The following is a 21,137-nucleotide window of genomic DNA, read 5'->3' as shown; positions in this document are numbered from 1 at the left end:
AGTGTGCTCCTGTACATTAGCTGACGTTAGCTCTCCTTTTGCATTTACTGTTTAAAAGAAAAGGCTTTATAGTTAAAAAAAAAAAAAAAAAAAAAAAAAGAAAGAAAGAAAAATCACTTGTTAAGGCTTTCAGTCCTTACTATCTTTACATTTTGACTCCAGTATGTTATAGCACTTAAATACCTGAAGCCCTACTGTTTTATAAATTTTGAGTTTCAGTGGGGTAAACCTGCTGATATAGTCATCAAATTTAGGTTAACATGAGAAGAAAGCTAAGTCTCCTGAACAGAAATACAAACAATTGTATGTAAAATGTTAGGAAGCAATGTGTTCTCTGTTACAGTTTCAGAGATCTTCAATGAAAGACAGGACTTATGTTTTTTGCAGGCTCTGAGGAATGCATTCCCATATAGGTGGGGTACCTTTGAATGCTTCTAACAGCTTAATCAGTGCATAAAAACCACCCCAAAGGCTGCTTTGTTAGTGGAACAACTGTGCTTCTGTGGTATGTGTTTCTGGCTGAGTCCAGGTAGGGGTTTTCTGGAGGCCTTTTGCATTTTTTGTGGTAACCTGATGAACAAAATATTCAGACAGCACACCCATGCTGCGTTCCCAGCCCTTCAGTTTTGTCAATGATCAGCAGTCTAGAAGAAAGTATGTTACTTTCTTTTTTCAAGATATGTCTTTGACATGTGTTTTTATGCTCTGCAGTTTGTAATGTAAAGAAAAATAATGGCAGTGTGCTCTTAAAGCATTACTCAACAGCAGTGTAAACCAGATTATACTGACATTTGTGGTGGTGATGCCTTTTAGGCAAGCTGCTAGATTTGGGCTGCAGTGTTAGCAGTGTGGGTTGCTGCCTAATTGGACGTCTGTGCTAGAAGCAACTGGATGTGTTTCATGATTCCTGGAGAAGCAAAGCGTTCAGTTCCCTGGGGTGAATTTCCTCTGATTAGCTGTCAGACTCTTCGCTTTCAAAAGCTGGTTCTTATCTGATAGTACAAAACAGTCTGACTTGTCAGATTGGTGCTGAGAAGCAAGGAAGATCCTGTTCCTGCTTGTGCCTTGAAGAAGCTGGGCACACAGTTTATGAAATGCTTCTGGGAGGTGCCTGAATCCAGTTTGTTTCCCTGCAGATCAGGGACAGATGATCTGGACCTGTTGCTGCATTTCAGAATTACTCTAGTCGTAGCAATGGATATATGTTTGTCTGGTTAGCTTATTGTGCTTCATGGATGCTCGTGGAAGTCGTTCATAAAAGCAGAATGCTAATGCTTTAAAAATACCTCAGATTTTAGAGGAATCTAAATTTGCAGATATATAGCTATAGAACCTTCGCATTGCCTACAGCTGGCTTGTGTTGTTTGTTTTTAAAGCCAGCAGAAGCACAGAGGGACCATTGGTGGTGTTCAGTTCCATTTTCCTCAGGAGACACTGTGGGTGGTGATATACAACCTCAAAATCCAAACCCTTTGTGGAGAACAATGGAGCAAAGCACTGGTGTGATGTTTCTTATGAATAGCCTCGTTCAGGCACTTTTCTTTCTTTCTTTATTATGAGGGATTTAGCCTAGGTTTTTTGTGGTTTATTAAACCATGCTCTACTCTTTCCTCTTAAAGTAGCCTGCAGTTTGTTAGCTGGGACAGCTGAATTGTGTGTATGTGCACTCTCCTTTCATTGTAACAGCAAGCTAGAGGTATTTTTCCATCTTTTTTTGTGTGTGGAACCATAAGAACTGTGCAGGGATTTTCAGTATGTCCATATGGTTTCTATATTCTATATTCTCTAAGTAACAGTAGCATTAATTCAGTGTTAGGTCAAGTACAGAGCAGTGTATGTATGAAATTGTTGGACTGTATGGCTAAAAAGCAGGAATATTGGCAGAATCTGACCAACAAAACGAGAATTCTGACAGAAGTATGCTGCTAACTGAAAAGTGCAAAGTGATTTGCTTTAAAGGAATTAGTTCTTATATAGACATTTAAAACAGAAGTTAAGGAAGAAGGCAGGCTTTTGATGCTCACTATGCACTTTTCAGCTGACTGCATTTCTGTCAGTAATAATTGCTGTGTATTAAAGAGAAAAGTACCAGACTGGAAGAAGTTCTCAAGATGGGAAGGATAAGAGATTGTTTCAGTAAGTGACAGAAACTGTGAAGACCAGAGGAAAGGCTAAAAGCAGGGAGATCATGTTGTGTTGGTACTGCTGGTGGCCTTTCTGTGGCTGTGATTCTGGGAGACTCAGCTGCTGTGTACTGCAGAGTTAGAAATTTTATACTTGGATGGAATGGTAGCTGAACTGAGTTCTGTTGTGGACAGATACATATAGGGGGTGATTTCCCTTATCTGTTAATGGGGAAGGGTGCTAATCCTTTTCTGGAGGATTCTTCTGGGCTTTCACAAAACTGAACCTTCATGTTTGTATTAAAAAACCCAAAGATATGAGGTTCTTGTGTGGCCACCTATCCTGCAGTCCAAATTACTTCTCTACGTTGTTGTCTTTGGGACTATTGCAGCTGAAATTGAATGAGTTGTTAGGCATTTTACTGTTTGTTTTTTTTTTGGGGCGTTTTTTTTTTTTTTTTTAATGTCTCAATATTTATGTCAATTCTTCATTTCTGCTACTTCTGTCTTTTCCTTATCTGCAAACTGGATATAATGGCTGTCCCTCCCTAGACATGTTTGTCTCAACATACGTAAAAATGCTTGTGTGTTGAAGTTTGCAGCTGCTTGAGAGTATTAGCATGCAGCAGTGGGAGTGTACAGGAGGTGCACTTTTAAATTGGCAGTCAGAGGCAGAAGTACTTGGAGTGGAGGGGATGCCCCAGAATTACTTTGGAAAGAATGTAGCAGAGTGCCCACCTAAATTGTGGTTTGTGATTCTTTCAGGCATGATTTAACATGTCCAAGGGTAGAGGGAGGAAATATTTGAAAGCTTTGTAGAGTGCTTTTCAAAAGTTAGTGGTAGATCTTTCAGCAAAACACATTCTTGGAAGAACAGAAATTTTGAAGCAGAGATGTTCTGTGAAGAACATTCCAAAAGACTTGGTTTGGAAATACAGAGGTGACTGCAATATTGTTTGCAAAGCATACCTATGGCTGGTGTGTGTCTCAAGGTGTCCGTGATGTCTCCCTGTTTAAAGTCCTAAGTTGTGTTTGGTTGGTGAGTAGGAAGTTGAAATATTTTGTTTTCTTTCTGTTGATGTTGAGATTAATTGGATTTCTGACACTAAAGGAGGAATATAAGCTACAGGTAGAATATGTTAGGCACAGCAAAACTGTATTACAAACTCTTATTTAAAACAAAAACAAAACAACTACTGTGTAATGTCATTCTTTACTAGCCTGAAGTAAGCATTTTAGCAAAACTGAGTGCTCATTCACAGGCCCTCGAGTCCTGCTAAAACTTTCCAAGTGTTTTCTCTTTCCCTTATTTTTTTGGACTGCTGCCCAATGGCATTTCATGTTCTTGACATAAATCAGTGAGGAAAACAGTGTGCCTTTGTCTATGCTCAGGCACTGCCATTTTGGGGGTGGGGGTTGGCAGAGGAAGTGGATGGCTGGTGCTTATAGGCCTCTGGAGAAACCAGGCAGAATGGTCCCCATTGATGGGGCCTTGCTAGTAAATACCTCCCCAGGTCTGTCACTGCTGTTTTGATTGGCTCTGTGAATCGTCTCAATGACTGAAAGCTTCTGGCTCTTGGTACTCAAGGATATTTGGTATAGAGTCTGGGTTTCCCAGCCTCCTCCCTGCCACTACCAGTGGTAGTGAGTATGTGAAGATTGCTTGCTGTGGGGCTGGAGGCGAAATACTGCCTGTCCTGCTGCAACCACTGCTGAATCCAGGCTGATTACGTGCTGATCAAACTTTTGGGGCAGAAGGCTTGTGCCTCATGGTAAATATTTCCACCCGACACAGCAGTAGATGACTTTGAGACAGAGCAGTCCTTAGCTATGACTCCTAGGTAGACACAGCAAGGATGCCTGGGTTGTCTTCTGCTCAGTCTTACTTCTGGGCATCAGGAACATGGCAACGCAGGGGTCTTGCTACATGATGAGTTTCACATTTTCTTTCCTCTAATTGTAGCTATTTTGGATTGTTTCGCTATGAGGTACTCTTACTGTAGCTGGTACCAAGTACTCTTACTGGACCTGGGTAGTTCTCAAAGTCCTGTGTAGCTTCACTTGGAAGTTGTGGATGTATTCTAAAACTTGCATCAGGAAGGGGGAGGGTTTTCCTTCTCCTATATAAAAATAGTCTTAGCTAAGGAGGAAAAAAAAATTCCCAGACTTGCCTGAATGTAGTGGGCAAGAATGGCCTGCTCAGAAGTGCTTGCTGCAGGCTTGCCTGTGAGCTCCCAGAGAGAATGTGTTCTGTGTATCTGTAGCAACTAAGTGGGCAAAGTGGGAGAGAAACAGTTTGCAATTTGGAAAGTTAATCTGTGATATTTGAGGCTAAAGACAAGCTGTTGCCAGCTGCTGGGGCTGGCATCCTCCTGGGAAACAGACATTGGTGTGTGTGTGTGTGTGTGTGTGTGTGTGTGTTTGATTTAGTTTATTAAGTCTATAAGATATGAAGGTGCAGGGGAAAAGAATGTTACAGAGTTGAGCAGTATTGTCATTTACTCAGTAATGTTAATACAAGTGTATAGCTTCATTAAAATTCCCTTCAGCCTTTGCAGGAGAGCTGCAAAACCAAGAGAAAGTTAATTTTCCTTCACTGTTTAGTCTCTTAAAACTTCTGAATTAATATGTGCGATTTTCGTACATAAAACTCACTTCTGTGCATGATTTTTAAGGAAATAGACATCGTTTTCCATTTTTTTCTCTGCTTTGGAATATTGTAGAGCAGAGGTATTACATGTTTTTGCAGATAAGATTCATCTTCCTCATCCCTTTTAGTGGCTCTTTTGCTGATTAATACCAGTGTGGTGTAGGTGTGGTGGCTGGAGCTGTTTGTATTGGGTCTGGAGTGTTTGCAGAAGGCAAAAGCTGCAGGGGAGCTGTTCTAATAAAAGGTATTTGCTTTGCTCTAGTACTTGGGCAGAGTCTCTTTTAGCAAGATAACTGACTTTTAGCAAGATAACGTGACTATGTTGTTGTGTTGGAGAACTCCATCTGAAGTTACTCAGTAGAGGTTCAGCTCTATTCAAGTCAGTGATTTGTTTGCTTTGCTTTTCTTCGTACTTAAAATAGTCATAGTGATTCTGCTGTTTTGGACCATGGGGAATGAAAACGTTCAAATCATAAACTGCAGTCCTTTTACTTACCAGTTACCATAGAAATCTAAATAAAGAGTGCTTTTCAAATAGTGTAAATGCAGCACATTTACAGCTCTCATCTTCTTAAAATGTGATACCATTGTTCAGGTCTCTTTAATAATTGATCAGTTAATATCTACTGCACATATTCAGACTAGAAGTGCAGTGAAAGTGTTGCATTAACACTATTTGCAAAGTATTCTCAATATGTCAAAACTTTTCCGCTACTGATTTATACATCAGTTTGTTGCTGAGATTGGCAATGATAAATGAGACAGGAAAGGCTGTTTCATGCTCTTTATAGAGCTGCAAAGCATTCAAGATTGTATGGATTCTGTCACCTGCAGAGCTGTTCTGTAATTCCAGTGGGAAATAGAAGCCAGTGACATGCAGAACAGTTTAAAGTTACAGCTAGAAACCTGGCAAACATAAGTCTGGAAATGCTCTGCTTCTTCTGGGTGCTTCTTAGACTCTCCCCAGTCTTGCTTTCTGACATCACTCATTGTATACAGAAGCTGTAATGCAGGGGAACTGGAGTTTTGAGTTACTTTGGCCACTGCAAGAGGCATGGCACTACTCAGACTAGATTTTAGGAGAGGAGAGCTGCTCCAGGTTTTCCCTCCGCCTTTAGAGACCTGCCAGCCCCTCTGCTTCAGAAGTACTGGAAGGCAATTTTCTGCAAGAGAAAATCCTGCCTGTCTACCTGTGTGTGGCAGCATGGCATTTTTGTCACTTTTCATTGTTTTCAAAGTAAACATTAATGCATTTTTAAAAGCAGTCACTGATTTCAACAGTTTACATCTGCTTCCAGTCATCTCATATAATGCAAATTACTTTCTCTCTCTCTCTCTCTCTCTCTCTCTCTTTTTTTTTTTTTTTTTTTTTTTCCAGTTGCTGTCTGGCTGGTGGTAGTAACCTTGTAGAAAGGCAGCTAAGCATGTAAGAATTTTAAATGAGTTTCCATCTGGTGTTGTTTTTGGCTTTGTAACAGGAATAAAAATGTCTCGCGTTTTTACAAAGTAGAGGATTTTTTTTTCCCTCCTGATAATTAGAAATTCAGTCTAAAAAGCAAAATGGAAATTTCCAGATTTCCTGAGGCAGATCACTGAGCTGTGCCCCGACATCAGCACATTGCTGAGGGAATCCAAAAAGCAATTGCACTGTGTGACATATGGGCAAACTGGCTATTTTAATTGGTCAGTCTGAGCTGATATGGCTTTCCAGCATCTCTCTAAGCAGTGTGGAGGTACTCCTAAGCTGTTGTGTTCTTGGAATCTTCTGAATTAATTTTACTAATCATCTCCAAGTAAAATATAGTCCCTAGGTCTGCATTGTGTTGAGTTCTTAGGTTGGATGATTCCATGCAGCACTTCTTTAGGCGCTGACACATCCATTACTACTTAACTTCCTGGTATAGGTTTGGAGAAAACGAGGGATAATTCCAGGCTGGGAGAGAATTGCCACCTTCTTGAATTCTTTATCTTCTTGCTGTCTTACCCTTCTGGCTCTGGCTGTGTGAAATGGTTGGAATTTCTTGTCTGAGTGCTGAGACTTTTGCATGTGTTTCCAGTTTTGCTGGCTTTGTCCTGTGTCCAGAAAATCAGGCATCTTTCTAATGAGCAGGATGGTATTGTAATAAGGATGAATGAGAGATGACTAATTTTTTTTCTATGTTTTTATGGTTTTTACTCTGGAAAGGTTTAAGGTTGAGTAGGATTCCAGCAAGTTTCAACATTCATCTTGGCTGTGCTGGGAATCAGAATAATTTTTCCATTGTTTTTCCTTCCAGCTGGTTTGTTCCTCTTTTGATCCTGTTTCATAGCTCCAGATGCTTCAGGACACTTCGGAGGCTGAGGCAAGGTTAATACGTGTCTCTGGTATTTGTCCTGGTACCTAGGCTGTGCTGTTCCAGCCAGGATGGTCAGCCTTGGTGCTCCATCCGCTGTCTCTGGCAGTGGAGACAACCAGGCCAGCTGGGCCCCAACAGTTTGATGCAGAGGCAATATAGGCATTGAGGAATTGACATACCTTGGTTGGTTCACGTAGAACTTTGCAGATGGAGCAAGCCCAGAGCCCAGGGTAGGGTTTTGTATTTGCAACCCCAACATTGCATGGCAGTATTGGTGGCAGGGTATAGAAAGGCATTTTAGCAGACATTCAGTTTTAAGATGCCCACTCTTCTTCCTCAGTTACTGTCCCTGTGTTATAGGGTGCATGTGGCAGCAGTGCCTTTTTGTAGTGTGCTCAGCTCAGGTGCCTCATTGGGGAAGGTTGCTCCATGTGGGTCTGAGTCATGTCCTAGGGACAGCAGAGGAGGAATAGCATAGAATGGATCTCGGCTACAGTGTCTGATGTCTTTCTGAGATCAAAAGCATCTGGGGAATGAACATGCTTAATTTTTGACAGGGTGTATTTGATGATCTTTTGACTTTGCCAGAAGAGAAATAGTTGTTTCAGTTGCAATTTTACCCAAATTCTGTGATGAGAAAGAAGCTGAACTCAACTGTCTTTTTTAAATTGATCTACAATTGTATTCTTTTTATTTCTTGTCCAGCATTTTAAAAAGCCAACTCAGCAGATCTAGCAAGTTACCTATTGGCTGTGTTTTTAAAAGCTTGCAAAAATAGTAGATGGCAGAATTGAGCTAAGCAATTCTTTCCTTATATTTGTGCTAATATGATCTTGCATTTCTTTTCCTCTACTGAGTCATCAGAATTGAAGGCCGTTCTCACTAAGGCCTAGCAGGATAAAGAAAAGTTGAATTTAGATGCGATGTTGTTAAATAGTAATAGTCTAGCACTAGTTTGACTGTAACTTGAAATATGCTTAATTATGTTCAGGATTATTTCAGCTGTAAACTGATATTATGGTGTTTTTTTTAAAAGCTTGAACATGGTGTTGGCTATTTTTCTTTCTCTCGTCACAATAAATAAAGGAATTTATCATTTAATATTTATTAAATTTGTTATTTATTTCCATGTCTCTTCTACAGTTATCTGAGATCATCTATTTTTCAGGTTGGGGGCTCTGCCAATTCCTTTCTTCAAAGAAAGCGAGATTGACAAAATTGTGCAGAAATGTTAAGCTGAAGATTGGAGAATAAAAATGAAAGTTTGAAGTCAGAAGCTGGGGACTAAAATGAAAGCAGAGATGTCAGTGCACGGTCTGCTTGCAAAATTTGTGATCTGTGTCCATGTACACAAAACTGATTTAATGTGATGATGAATGAGGAGTTGGAATTCTGCTGCTTTCAGAGGAACAATGCTATTGTTTTCTGTATTGTTTTATTTTTTTAAATTATTATAAATTAGAGTTTTAAGTGCAATTACTGAGCTTTGCAGCACTTGCTTTTAAGAAGTGCCTGCAATTTTGTAAGCCAGTTTGGTTCTGAGCGCTGCAGAAATAAGAGCTTCAACTGAATTGCTTCAATTATAATTGAAAGGGAGAGAGGATGAGTGGGTATTGCTACAGAAGGTTTTCTGGGAAAGGAGTTCTCAAAGACTGAGGGACATCCTTTTAGTCAAATGGCTTTGAGTGGGAGGAAAATTAGTTTTATAGCTACACTGCTGGTGGGTTACCTTCCTTTTTTTTTTCCTTTTTTTTTCCTCCTTTTCCTCTACACCTTGTATGACATTACCTTGCCTCCTTGTTTCTGCCAGATCTGGTACTTTTTTTAATCCAGCACCAGGAATTAAATATACTATCCAGGTTCATCCCACTCCCTCTGCTCCTCTTTGCATTCTTCTGGGTTATTTCCCTATGTAGGTTCTCTCTAGAAAGAGAAATCTCCTCTTGTATGCAGAACACTGTCTCTACCCTAGCAGCAGAGTGAGCTTTTTTTAGATCTTTTTTTTTGCTGAACCTGTTTGTCTTCCTCTGATGAAGTAAATATATGCTAATTTTCATGTTGATTGCCTGGTGGAGTTCCTTTATTCACTCTAAATTGCAGCAATTCACCAGCTTAAGGACCTTTGACACCAGTTTGGCCTTGTGTTTTGTAGGCATCAAATATACATTGTACTGCACTAGTCTGTCAAATGAACATGTTGCAAAACGTGAATGGATTTTGAGAATAAATGCTATTAATACTTCTCCAGTGTAATGCTATTAATACTTCTCTAGGGTAAGCACCAGGAGTACAAAGGTATTGTGCAAAACTGCTGTAGCTGCTATCGGATTTAGTTCAATCACTGCATTTGGCAGCTGTTCTGACAGCCAGCTCTCACAGCTGGGTTTGCTGCTGCAGCCTCTGCAGAGAGCAGAGCTGTTGGATGTGAGCTCAGGTCTCTCAAGCCGTGCAAAACTTACTCTCATGCAACTGCATCAGTGTTATACGGGCTTTTCTAAAGCATCTAAGTAGATGAGTATGCATAGTTTTATTTAGTTCTCATAGGTGCTGTCCTTTGAGGGTCTGGTTATACTCTGCAGGACACAGAATGCCATTTCCTGTAAATGCAAATGAAACAATTGATCAGTCTTGAGGTGTTCTTCCTGTTCCTAAAACAAGAAATTACACCAGCTTACTGTGTGTTTGCTTGCAACTCAACTGTAACACAAAAGGTGGTAAGGGTCAGAACTGCGCAGTCTTGAGATCTTGCTGTTGGAAATTGATTGTGGCGTTCACCACTACTGAGCTGGGGCAGCAGTTATCTGAAACACTGGCTATGGTAGGAAAGGGAATGCTCCATATATACTTCAGCTGTGGGCTGTGGCATGTATTATTCCTTGGTTTGTAGATTGTTCAGTAAGAGGTTTATCGTTGTTAATAGTTGTGTTCTACCAAACAGAATAGAACAACTAAGTGGACTGCTTAAGAAAAAATGCTCTTGCTTGAAACCATTTAAAGACCCCTGGGTTTTCTATTGGTTAAGATTAATCTTAACGTTAGCTTTGTGCTAACATTATATGCTCCACTCAAATGTGAGTATTTATTACCTGTTTTCTCATATCCTCTGGAAGGTTAAACCAATGCACACAAATTTACCAATATTACTGCTTCACATTTAGGGAAAAGAAAAAAAACCTAAAAAACTTCTGTATAGCTTTTTTCTGCATAGCTTTTTTGTTATCAATCACTTTACCTTGATTTGAAATGAAGGAAACCATAAGAATACAAAACAACACATATAGCTTATGTTTACTGGGGAGAACATGTACGTGGTGTTTTATCTTTTATCAGAGGTTCTGGAGATGTTTTGCAGACTTCCAGCAACCCTGTTTCATCCTGTAAATGAGGAGCCAAGCACGCCAGAAGCAGCACGATTTCAGACAGCAAGTTGTGTTACAGTAGTAGGTGACACTGTGCTCTTCATTCATCCTGCCTGCCTCACGTAGGCTGCTTTGGCTGAAGTCCTGAAGGTTTGTCTAAACTTGCAGAGGGGATTTGGTGCAAGAGTTGGGATGTGAGTCGCATCCTTATTTGTGAGTAAGAGGTGACTTTGTCCCTGTATGGCTGTTATCGTGTCCTACTTGCTTGATTATTGCGTTATTATAGGGGTCACTGCTTTCCATGTAGCTTGGAGCAAACGGTGCTGTCTGTGTCAGCTGCTGCATCTTCTTTCTGGATCTTCAGTGGAGGAGGACCTGTTGTCTGTGCTGAAATTAGATCCTTGCTGACTGTCTTGGAACCCTGTCGGAAATTCCTATGAACCTGTATGTGGATTTCTATGAGCTTCAAGGAAGGTTCCCCTTTCCATTTTCAAACAGCAGTGAATAATGAGAGCACAAGTTGGCCAGGATATGAGTTATGCCTGCTGTTGAGGCTGCGTGTGTCATCTGAGTCCTTAGTGCTGACGGTATTCTTGGCCTGCTGCAGGCATTAGACATGACATCTTTCAGTTAGGTTTAAAGATGTGGCAAAGGATTATGAGCATAGATTCATACCACTTTAGACTGCTCCAGATTTGTTGTTAAAGGCTGTTGTTGACAACAGCTGTCAAAGGCTGTCCATATTCAAGTTACTGTGGACACCTGATCCTTGTCTGTGGCACTCTTGTGGCCTTCTGTACAATCTGACTGATTTGAGGACCCAAGTGAAAATGAACCCCTCGAAAAGGAGGAGGGCTTTTGATCTGCCCGGCACAGATCTGACTTACTGTGGTAGCCCTGGAGCCAGCAGAAGTGGGGAAGTTGATTCTTAAGAAATTACTGGATTACTGTGTTGATAACACTGTCCCTACCAAAGAGCATCAACACAACCCAGCTCTTACCTGGACCAGCCATTGCTTTGAAGCCTTCTGCCTGGGGTGGGGAGAGGGATTGGCAGCAAGAGAGGAAGAACTCAAAGATCGATTGGGGTGAGTGGTGCTTGGACTTGGACCAACCTTCTGGCAGTGTCACTGCAGTGAGATAGCTGAGTCGTCCAAAGGCCAGGTCCTGCTGGAAGGGACAGTTGGCTTAAACGTAGCATAGATGAGAAACTATGATTACAGGAAGCAATTTGCTTTGCTGAACAGCAACATTTACTTTCTGCAGATGAAGGTATATGAAATAATTCCTGAAGCTGAGGCAGTCATACCCAGAGTTTATATTGTTGAGCTCAGGACTCTTTATTCAGTTGAAGTTCTGCCTGTGTGAAGTTTGACATTTCCAGCTCTTAAGTTTATATTGTGCTTTATAGCAATACTGACTTCCACTGTTCTTGTTGACTATGGGAGTAAGCTGGTTTTTAAATGAAGGTTCAAAGTTGGTTGGCCTTGCAGACTTCTTAGCTGTGTGTGTAGGTCCATGTACACTTATACATACGTACACAGACATGCATGCACAGATGTGTATTTTTTAAAAGGAAGTCTTGGAGCCACTGGCTTCATCCCAGGGGCTGTGAGTGCTGCCAACTTCTTCTTTGGGTAAGCTAGGAACAGTGGAAGTTCTTCCTTTTGGCTGCTGTGGGCTCAACTGGGGCTGTGAGTGCTCACTCGATACCTTTTAGGCTTTCAAAGTATCTAGTGTCTAATGTTTTAGCTTCCAGCCACCTCTATTAAGTCTAAGTGATGCTGTAGCCATGGACTTCAATCCTAGAGTTCCTGTTCTGCACTTAGACTCTAGTGGATTCTGAGATGTCTTGGAGATGCCATGTATGAGTCGCCTACAACAGGACAGAAATAGTTTGAAGTTCCAAAAGAGTTCCAAATTTTATTTTTCAGTTATAGCAAGACCTCATTTAGATCACAGACCTCTCTAGGTTCTGTGTAATTAGTGGTTAATTCCAGCTGATTTACTGAAGTCTTCCTCAAACTCTTATGAGTACTTCAGCCCTATTTGCTTTATTACATACTTTGTTTCTTGTTGTGGAACACCTTCTTTTTTTTAAATTTCATAATACATGGCATCTTTTGTCACAGTTTAGTCTGAGAGGATCAATACACAGAAAGCTCCAAAATTTTTCTGTCTAAGACAGAGTTATTCACATGCTTCTTGTTATTAATGGTTCTCATTTATCGAGTTGGACCCCTCTGCCTCTGGTGAAGAGGTCATATTTTTTACTATATTGATTAACTTAACCATTTTGAGTAAATTTTACAGCCCGTGGCTGCTCTTGACCCTGGATTCCTTGCAGCACCTCCAAGCAAGATGCTGAACATAGTTTGCATTCCTGATGCTACACAAATGGGTGTGTTGTGAATTCGCGGGCGCTAGAATGAAGTGTGTATCCAGGAAAGTCTTTTATTAAAAAAAAAAAACAAAAAGACAAACAGCAAAGCTCAGTCTTATTCTATGCTGAATTTAGTTCGGACTTGCTGTGTTGACAGTGAGGTCATTCATGCTATAGTTATTTATGATACTCTTTGGTTTCATATGGGATTGGATGGTTCTGCATGAGTAGGAAAACTCAGTAGGCGGGAAATCAGTGCAATTGTTTGGATCTAAGACCTTATTTAAAACAGCAGGATTTCATGAGGTTTTAATTGTTTCTGGTGATGAACAAGAATATAAGTGAGTTAGGGTTAGAGTGAGGGAATATTGGGTGCATTTTAATATTTTTTTTAATGTAGTTCTTTTTAGAGCATGTGGTAATAGCTGCTGTCAAGTCTGTTCTGACATGGTATTTCTTGTGTTTTAATGTGTAAATTATTGTAGCAGTGTACGGAGTGTTTTACTGTAGACTCAATATAGCAGCAAGGTATTAATTCTTGTAGTTCCTCTTTTTTGTATGGATGTGAAGTGTAAATATAGCCATCTGGCACTGTGCATCCAGTGTGTGTGCAGTGTCCTGTGAGAAGACTTCCAGTTCAAGAGGAAGTTCATTTAGAAACTTCCTGTTGTAATGAAGTCATAGCCACCTCACACGTGTGATTTTAGCTAAAAACGCACATGTCTTCTTGATGAAATCTCTGAGTCTTAAGACTTTAAGAATGGAGAACTTGGAAAGAACCCAATACTGAGCATAGTATTATAATTAATCCACAGGCTTACTGTTGTTAATTTGTTAAACATATTTTAAGTGATTGTTTTTTGAAAGAACTTCCCAAGCAAACAGCCTCATTTATACTTTTTTTGAATAAATTACAAGAAAAAAGGTCTTGGAATTTTTTGTTTATCTGATGAATAATTGCCACATCCTAACTTGTGAGCATGTATTGTATTTCTTGGCTGTCTAGAATCATACAACAGTGGAAGTCATTACTGACAGGTTGTTTTTAACTAAGTAGAAGGACTGAATGCAGTCCCACAACATGTAGCTCTTTGAACATCATACTTTCTATTTCAAATGAATTAAGAATATACTTGTGTGTTGCATGATAGAAGTTGGCTACGTTTATGGGAATAAACTTAGAAGCCTAAAGGCAGACTTAAACAACACTCTTCTGAAATCAGAAGTGCTACTGAGAACAATGGAAAGCGCTTGGTCCAAACAGGATGCAAGTGTATGATGCATGAGTAATGAGTAACATCTTGGACAAATGAGCATTGAATTTTTTCTCATCCAGCACTTGTCCATGGAGTTTGCTCTCCAAGTTTCTCTTGTTCTGTTACTGATGGTTTTATGTCTCTTGCCTGCTCTTCTGTGAGAAATGTGTTTTCCTGTTATTATTACATTAGCCAATGATTTTATTTTTTCAGGTGAAGCTGCAGGATCTCTTCTCAAACGCGTTTTAAAAAAGAAAAAAGTGCTAATTGTGTGGACCAGCTAGTGGCATTAGCCTCATAGCAGATCCTGTGATGCAGTGGGAGGACATTTGGTTTTTGAAGGTGAAAATGAAAATGAAACCTTTCCATCAGGCAATTCCACCACTGATAGCTCTCCCTATCATAGGTGAGGAATTGGGCAAATGCTGCAGAGCACTCGACCTGCAGTCTTGACTAAGAAAAATCAATCTAAATATATTTAGCTTGGTGAGAATTCTGAGTCTGCAGCTGCTGCATTTTCTTCATCCTTTTCACTTCCTTAAGACATCAACTCTAATTGGTGAGTCAGATGGCCAGCAGAGATGACAAATAAAGTAATAAGCTAAATAGGGATTTTTCTATTAACCACAATTTTTTGAGCTAGACATATTCCATGTCCCTCTTAAAACTATTTTGTTGTTTCTTATTTTATTTTTTAAATTAAAATCAATTGTTCTGTTTGAGATAATAGAGATAGGACAGGTCTGATGGTTACCCTAACAGTGGTCCTGCCGTAATTCCACTAAGTACATTTAAATGATTTGTTCCAAATTCTTCATAGGCTTGCGTGAGACCTTTTGTGGTGCAGGAAAAGAGCATAGTGTTGCTGCCTTCTCCTATCCCCATACTGAAGTAGCCAGTGCTTTTAAGGGAGAGGAGATCTCATGTTACAGCTAAGCAGCAGTTCTGCAAAAAAAGTTTGGAAAATGTGGTCCCAGTGTGCAGACACAGTGTGGTGGCTTCCATTACTACACACTGCAGAAGTTGTAGTTAAGGGTTTTTTGATTGTCTTTTGACTGGCTGTGAAGTCAAATTTGTGAGGGCTTGTAACAGTATCATTACAATTGATTATGACTGAAACTGGAGAGCCTTTTATTTTGCATTTTTTCAGTTCACTCAGTTTAAGTGAGCTGAGTCTGCCTGATCTTTCATGAAAGCAAGGTTGCTCCTATTGGGCAAAATTGCTTGCATAGATTTCCTGAATATATGAAAATAACATAAAATAAAGGGTATGAAACGATGCAGATGCAGACAAAGACACCCTTCTAACGGCATCTTAAATGTGTTGTGTGATGGCTGATGTGAAAAGCAAGTGAAGGGCAGCAGTAATGGTGGAGGCTGACCAAGCAGGACACAGAGAGCCAGAATGCAACTGGGAGGCTGGGCAGAATGGGACTGCTGAGTGCCTTGTCCCAGGTCCCCTGGGCTCTGTAGGTTGCCTGGTATGGGCAGTGGCAAGGATGCTCTGAGATACAGTATCCTCTTGCATGCTGCTTGAACTGGAGAGTACCAGAGAATGTGAGGAGGAGGGTAATGGTGCTTGGAGCACAAGTGGTAGTGCATTTGTTGTTTTTTTGTTTTTTATTTTTATTTTTATTTTTTATTTTAAAAAAGAGCTGACTCACACAGTCTGATTGCAGTGCTATTCACTAGTCACAAGTTAAGACTGAGTGTGGCTCCATCTGAATTTGTCCTGATTTAGCTAATGCTCTGTGGGATTGTCTTAATGATGGGAAAGTACATCTGCTGGGAGCTGTGAGCAAAGGGCTGCCTTGTTGGAAATTGGCAATTCTGGCTTGGGGAGCTCTGAATAGAGTAAATGATGTATTTTAACATCGTCTTGTGAGAGGAAATGTTGCATTTTTGTTTGTATCCCCTGTGTCCTGCAACGACTCTCCCTGTTTTGCTGGGTTCGGTCTGTTAGTGTATGTGCAGAACAGGAAGAGAAAATTAAAAAAAAAAAAAAGTGTGTTGTGCCCTAGAGGGGATGGATGGCTTAGGCTGAACCGCTGCCTCCTTCTCCCGTGGGTATGATGTGTGGTAGTGACTGATCTGCATTATTCATCACCTCTGGCTGCTGCTGTGATGTGGGTGTTTATCACGTGAGTAGTGATGCTGTGGATTGCTGCAGGAAAGGTGTGTGTGACTGGAATGCTCATTGCCCTCAGGTCTTTCTCCAAGTGACAGATAAGATCTGGCCTCAAGTATGGTATGTCTGGTGAGCAGCTGAATCATTTGGAAACGCTTTTATCATGAGCAGCTTCTGGATTAGCATTTTTAGTTGCTCTATCTCTTATCTTATGTTTGATTGGTCTCTGTCACATACTGGCATGAATTCTCAGACTTTCCATTCCTGCCTTAAAAATTGATGCATGTGTGAAAGTAAGGTTTGCTTTCTAACATTTATTTGGAAAATTGTTCAGCTAGGTAAGATGCATCCCATTGTGTGGACCATTAAGAAAAAGATCTCTAAGAGAAATTCCAGGCTGCTTTGTTTACAAGCATTGGTTAAGGTTTCCTCCTTTTCACTTAATTTTTCTCCTTATTTTCTACCCCTCCAGCATGAGCATTTTCAAAGCATACCTGTTCTGCTAGTGAAGCATTAGCAGCAGAATTGTGCTTTTGGCTTCTGTGAACTTTAAAGCTTGGGTCATGGAGGGGTAAGCAAGCAGAACATAGACTTGGTTGCCATCCACTGGGAGAGAGTGCACTGTGGGCTGTTCTGCAAGTCAGTATTGAGCAGTACATACCCTTGGGGATCGTGCTGTGCTTTTGGCATGGTAACATGGAGCCATCAGCCTCAGTCCAGGTGTTTTCTATAACAGTATTGTAATAGCAGCTGTTTGTCTATTCTATAGTCATCTCTTGTTTTTGTTGTTGTTGCAAGTTCAACAGCAGACATGGTTGTAGATGCTGAAAGCTGGAGGAAAAGGGTGGGCCTGGGGATTGGAAGTGGGAGGAGGGAGGTTCTTTCTGTCTGGGGGATGCTGGGCATGCTGCAAACCCAGAATATGGGACTTGTACATGGGACTCCACCAGTTAATCAGTCTGCAAAATGTGATTATACCTTGAATGTGTGCAGGGGCTTTGCCTGGAGGTTCGAGGCCTTATTCTGGAGCAGGAAGGCAGCGTGTGGCACAGAGGCTCCTAAGGAATGTCTTTATATGGACAAAACTGCGGTGCTGGCTGAAAAACCACTGGTGGATTTCTTCTGGAGGTGTTCAGGAGGAGCACAGGGCAGGGATCTGTGAATTCCTTCTTCTGAGGTGGAATCCTGACAGGAATAAGCCCAGTGGTTTTCTTCTGCTGCTTCATTGTCTGTGATATAGCACAGCTCAGTGAGAAGTCAGAGCACAGAACAGCAGTAAGTTGTGTAGTGAGGGGCCAAAATGACACCCTGGTGTTTGGGAATGACTGCTGGCAACCAGGAGGCATAGGCGTCATTTGACTGTGAAGGGCTGGAGTCTGGTTGCCAAAATGAGAATATAGATTTTGCCTGAAAGGCAAGTCTCTTGGCTCTGCCCTTTCATCTTCTTCTCTGTTTGTGCAAAACTCTTAAAGAGGAAAAAAAAACAGAACACCTTCCAATTTCCACTTTGAGCATTTTTAATAAAAAGAATCACAGAAACAAAGGGGACAGGCTTGGGTGTGATTTGTGAATACCAAGCTGTCCTCTTGTTGTGTCTTCTGTGGTGGCCTTGTGGCTGCCATGCTGTGTGGGCAGGCAGGAGACCCATCCCCATGTTCAAGCTTGACACGGGATATCCTGGCCCACCTCTACCCTTTCCAGGAGCTGGTCCTGTCCTGGTTCTGAGGCTTCTGAGCCCTTTATGCTGTGCCTTCTGTTACAGGTACCCTGAGCCAGAGTGTGGTGATGGATGCTCAGCATGGGAATGAGAGCTGGCTCACAGCACTGGCACATAACATATAGAGACTGTGTTTCAAAAAGCCTTGATAATTCCAGCAGATAGAACTGGGAGGTTGTTGTCCAGAATACTTTTTTACTGGGAAGGGAAAAGGTAGGACTTCACTGTAGATGACGGATAGCTGAAGCTTTTCATTGATTGCACTTTTCAGAATTTATAAATAGTGGCATGTGTATTTTGGTGTTCACTAATTGCGGGGAAAAAAAATGTTTCTGGACGTAGTGAAACATGATGGGGTATGTTAGAGACTCTTCCCCTACATCTTCATGACTTTCTAAAACTTGTGAAGGTTAAATGTCATCCAAATGATGCTCTCTTCCTTTCGGTCCTCTAGGGCATAAAGTGAATTAATGTGTAAGATTCTTCCTTCTGTGTGTTTGCAAAACCTGCTGTCAAAGAAGCTCCAATTTCTTTGCAGAATAAGATACTAAAAACGTCAGGAAATTCTTAAGGCAATGACAGCAGCTTTCTCCCTCACCCCTGTTTAATGACTCTTTTTACCCTTCAGTATGTCGTGAGCATCCTTGACTTGTGTCAGACTGGAGCTCAATGTGACAATACACCTGGCAGCTTTCATATTTGAAGGAAATCATCATTCGTATTTTCTTGTTGTTGCTTAACTATTTCCACACTAATGCTCCTAGAAACTGCAGAACAAAACTCAGCTCCACCTTCTCACCTCCTTTTCCTTTTGAGAGCCCCCAGCAGACTAGTTACAAACATAGTGTGACAGTGTGCTTTCTAGAAGGAAAGAGAGAATAATTCATCCCTAAAATAGCTGACCATGCAGTACTTATTAAATATTGATGTCATGCTGGACTCTTTCTATTCTTCTATTTTTAAACGAGGAGAAAGAGTGGAAAGTTTAAAAGAGGAGTAGGTGAGACACTTCAGTCCTTGCTTGAAAGACAGCTTAAGGCAGTTCGCAGTCTGGTAACAGGAATCCAGCATACCCTGCATGTCTGTGCAGAGAGAATTGGAGGACAGTGCCTGTTACTGCCTTCATACTGTCATTTCACTCATCAATGTACAGGTAATATCCTAAATCTCATGCAGTCTCTTAGCTGCTTCAATTCTAAAGCATGGAAGATGGTCTGAGAGTCAAATATTGCAAATCACAGGGAGGTGCCATTAAGTAGATGTCACTGTTTTGAGAGAGCTACAAAAGTAATATTTGTGCTAACATCACAACAGGGCTGATAGCTCCCCAAATGTTTCCTTCCTGGCTGCTGTTGTTTGTTTCTATTCCTTCTAGCAGAGATGCTGTGATTTGCGCAGGGGCCTGTTGCTTCTCTGAGGCTGGTTGAAGAGCAATCACAGGTCCATGTCCTATGGAAAGCCAGGAACATCTGATTTAAGCATGTATGGCTGTCGCTCCATCTCTGCAAACAAAGGAAGCAGAGACCATTGACACTGCTTAATTTGCACCTGGTACCTCAAGCTGCCAGTTGTTTATTTTACCAGTTGCAACAGAGAGTCTCTACTTTGTTGCCCATGGGTGTTTATTATGTACTAATTCAGTTCTGAAGAAGAGAGTAGATTGATCACCCTGGAGGTGCTCAAGGCCAGGTTGGATGGGGCCCTGGGCAGCCTGGTCTAGTATTAAATGTAGGAGGTTGGTGGCCCTGCATGTGGCAGGGGGTGGGAGATTTGTGATCCTTGAGGTCCCATTCAATCCAATTCTGTGATCACTGCCTGCATGTTATCTGCCTTCCAATTTACTGCTTTTAATGAAGTCCTAAATAAATAATTTTGTTTTGCATAGGTTTACAAGGCAGCTTGCTGCGCTGTTGGCTGTCCAAGGTTTTCTTTGAAATACTAAGATGCATGAGCAGGAAGCAGATTGTAAATCTAGTCCTGTCTTCATCCCTCTATCGTTGTTTTCAGACCTGGCAGTTTTCAAAGTAGGCAATATGGTGAAAGCAAGGGTGAAGAGGTGGAAGTGCCCTGCAGGATGTGGAGAGAAGGGAAGGACTGCTGGGATGGGGAAGTTCCCAGCTGGAAATCTAAACTGCTGATTTGCATTGCTTCAGGAATTTGTCAACATTATATCCCTCTGGATTCAAAGTCAGATGTCTCTTGTCGGAACTCATAGTTGCAGCTTCCTACTGATAACTGTTCATGTGAGGAAGAGTTCTCCCAGGCACTTTGCAGAGACACTGCAAAGCTCACCTTCCCTGTGAGAGCTGGTACTGAGCTCCAGACTCCTTCCATCTCCTGTCCTCTGCAGGGAGGGAACAAAGCCACTGTGGGCAGTGGTATGTAGCTACTGCACTTTGACAAAGGCTGCCAATGTTGCAAAATGCCCCTAACCAAGGCTGCAGGTGGCAAATACAGCCTTCTGCCTTGGCTGTCTGTTTGAGAGCTCAGTTACTCCCACCTTCAAGAGCTGTGTTTGGCATTTCAGACTTTTATCTCAGAACTGGCTGATGAACCTACATCAGTTTCAGTAAAAAAAAAAAAATAATAAATTTTCTCGTTTCAGACATAAAATGCTTTTTGAGTTGTTTGGTTTTTATTGAATTAAGCACTGTTTCTGTTGCAGTTATGCTAGGCTTGATCTAGGGCAAATTAAGTTTCATGTGCAGGGTGAAGAGGATTAATTGTAAGAACAGCCACATCAGCACAGATGGATGCATCCACTTGTTTCTCTCAGGAAGAAAACCCTTAGAATGAATGGGGAATAAACCAGCCCGTATGCCCGGTCTGTGGTGAGGATTGAGGTTCTCATGCTTACCCCAGAAAGTCTTTTTATGTAAAGTCATGAGCCTCAGACAGAAGGAAATGACAAGTTCCTTGTCTTTGCTGGCATGAGGATGTTAACATAATACGTGTTCTCTCTCTTACACTAAAGTCTGATCGCCTGATACAAAAGTCCACAACTGTGCCCATTAGATTGGGTTAGAATATTAGCCTAATGAGCACCAAGCATTGTTCTGTTTCCTTCCTGCCCTCTGGTGAAGGTGTTTGGATTTTTGCTGTTGTTAAAGCACAGTTTTACTTGAGTGTAATTTCTTGATTTCTTCAAGAAACTTTAAATCTTAAAATTATTTTTCATCTTGTTT

General features: G+C 41.1%; 1 protein-coding gene across 12 annotated transcripts in view; it reads left to right on the top strand.

Moving 5' to 3' along the window:
• The window catches only part of APBB2 (amyloid beta precursor protein binding family B member 2), a 153,529-nt gene that overhangs the window by 21,763 nt on the left and 110,629 nt on the right, over positions 1 to 21,137 (top strand). Inside the window, exon 1 of one of the 12 annotated variants that reach the window (XM_052682768.1) lies at positions 11,722 to 11,740. The exons of the other annotated variants lie outside the window; for them this stretch is intronic. The gene's annotated coding sequence lies outside the window, so the exon portion shown is untranslated. Of the gene's footprint in view, positions 1 to 11,721; positions 11,741 to 21,137 lie in introns of those variants that run through there. 12 annotated transcript variants of the gene reach the window in all.

Source organism: Tympanuchus pallidicinctus, unplaced genomic scaffold (genome assembly GCF_026119805.1).
Source record: "Tympanuchus pallidicinctus isolate F22 unplaced genomic scaffold, pur_lepc_1.0 scaffold2, whole genome shotgun sequence".
Classification (NCBI taxonomy): Eukaryota; Metazoa; Chordata; class Aves; order Galliformes; family Phasianidae; genus Tympanuchus; species Tympanuchus pallidicinctus.
This window is presented reverse-complemented; position numbering and strand designations above follow the sequence as displayed.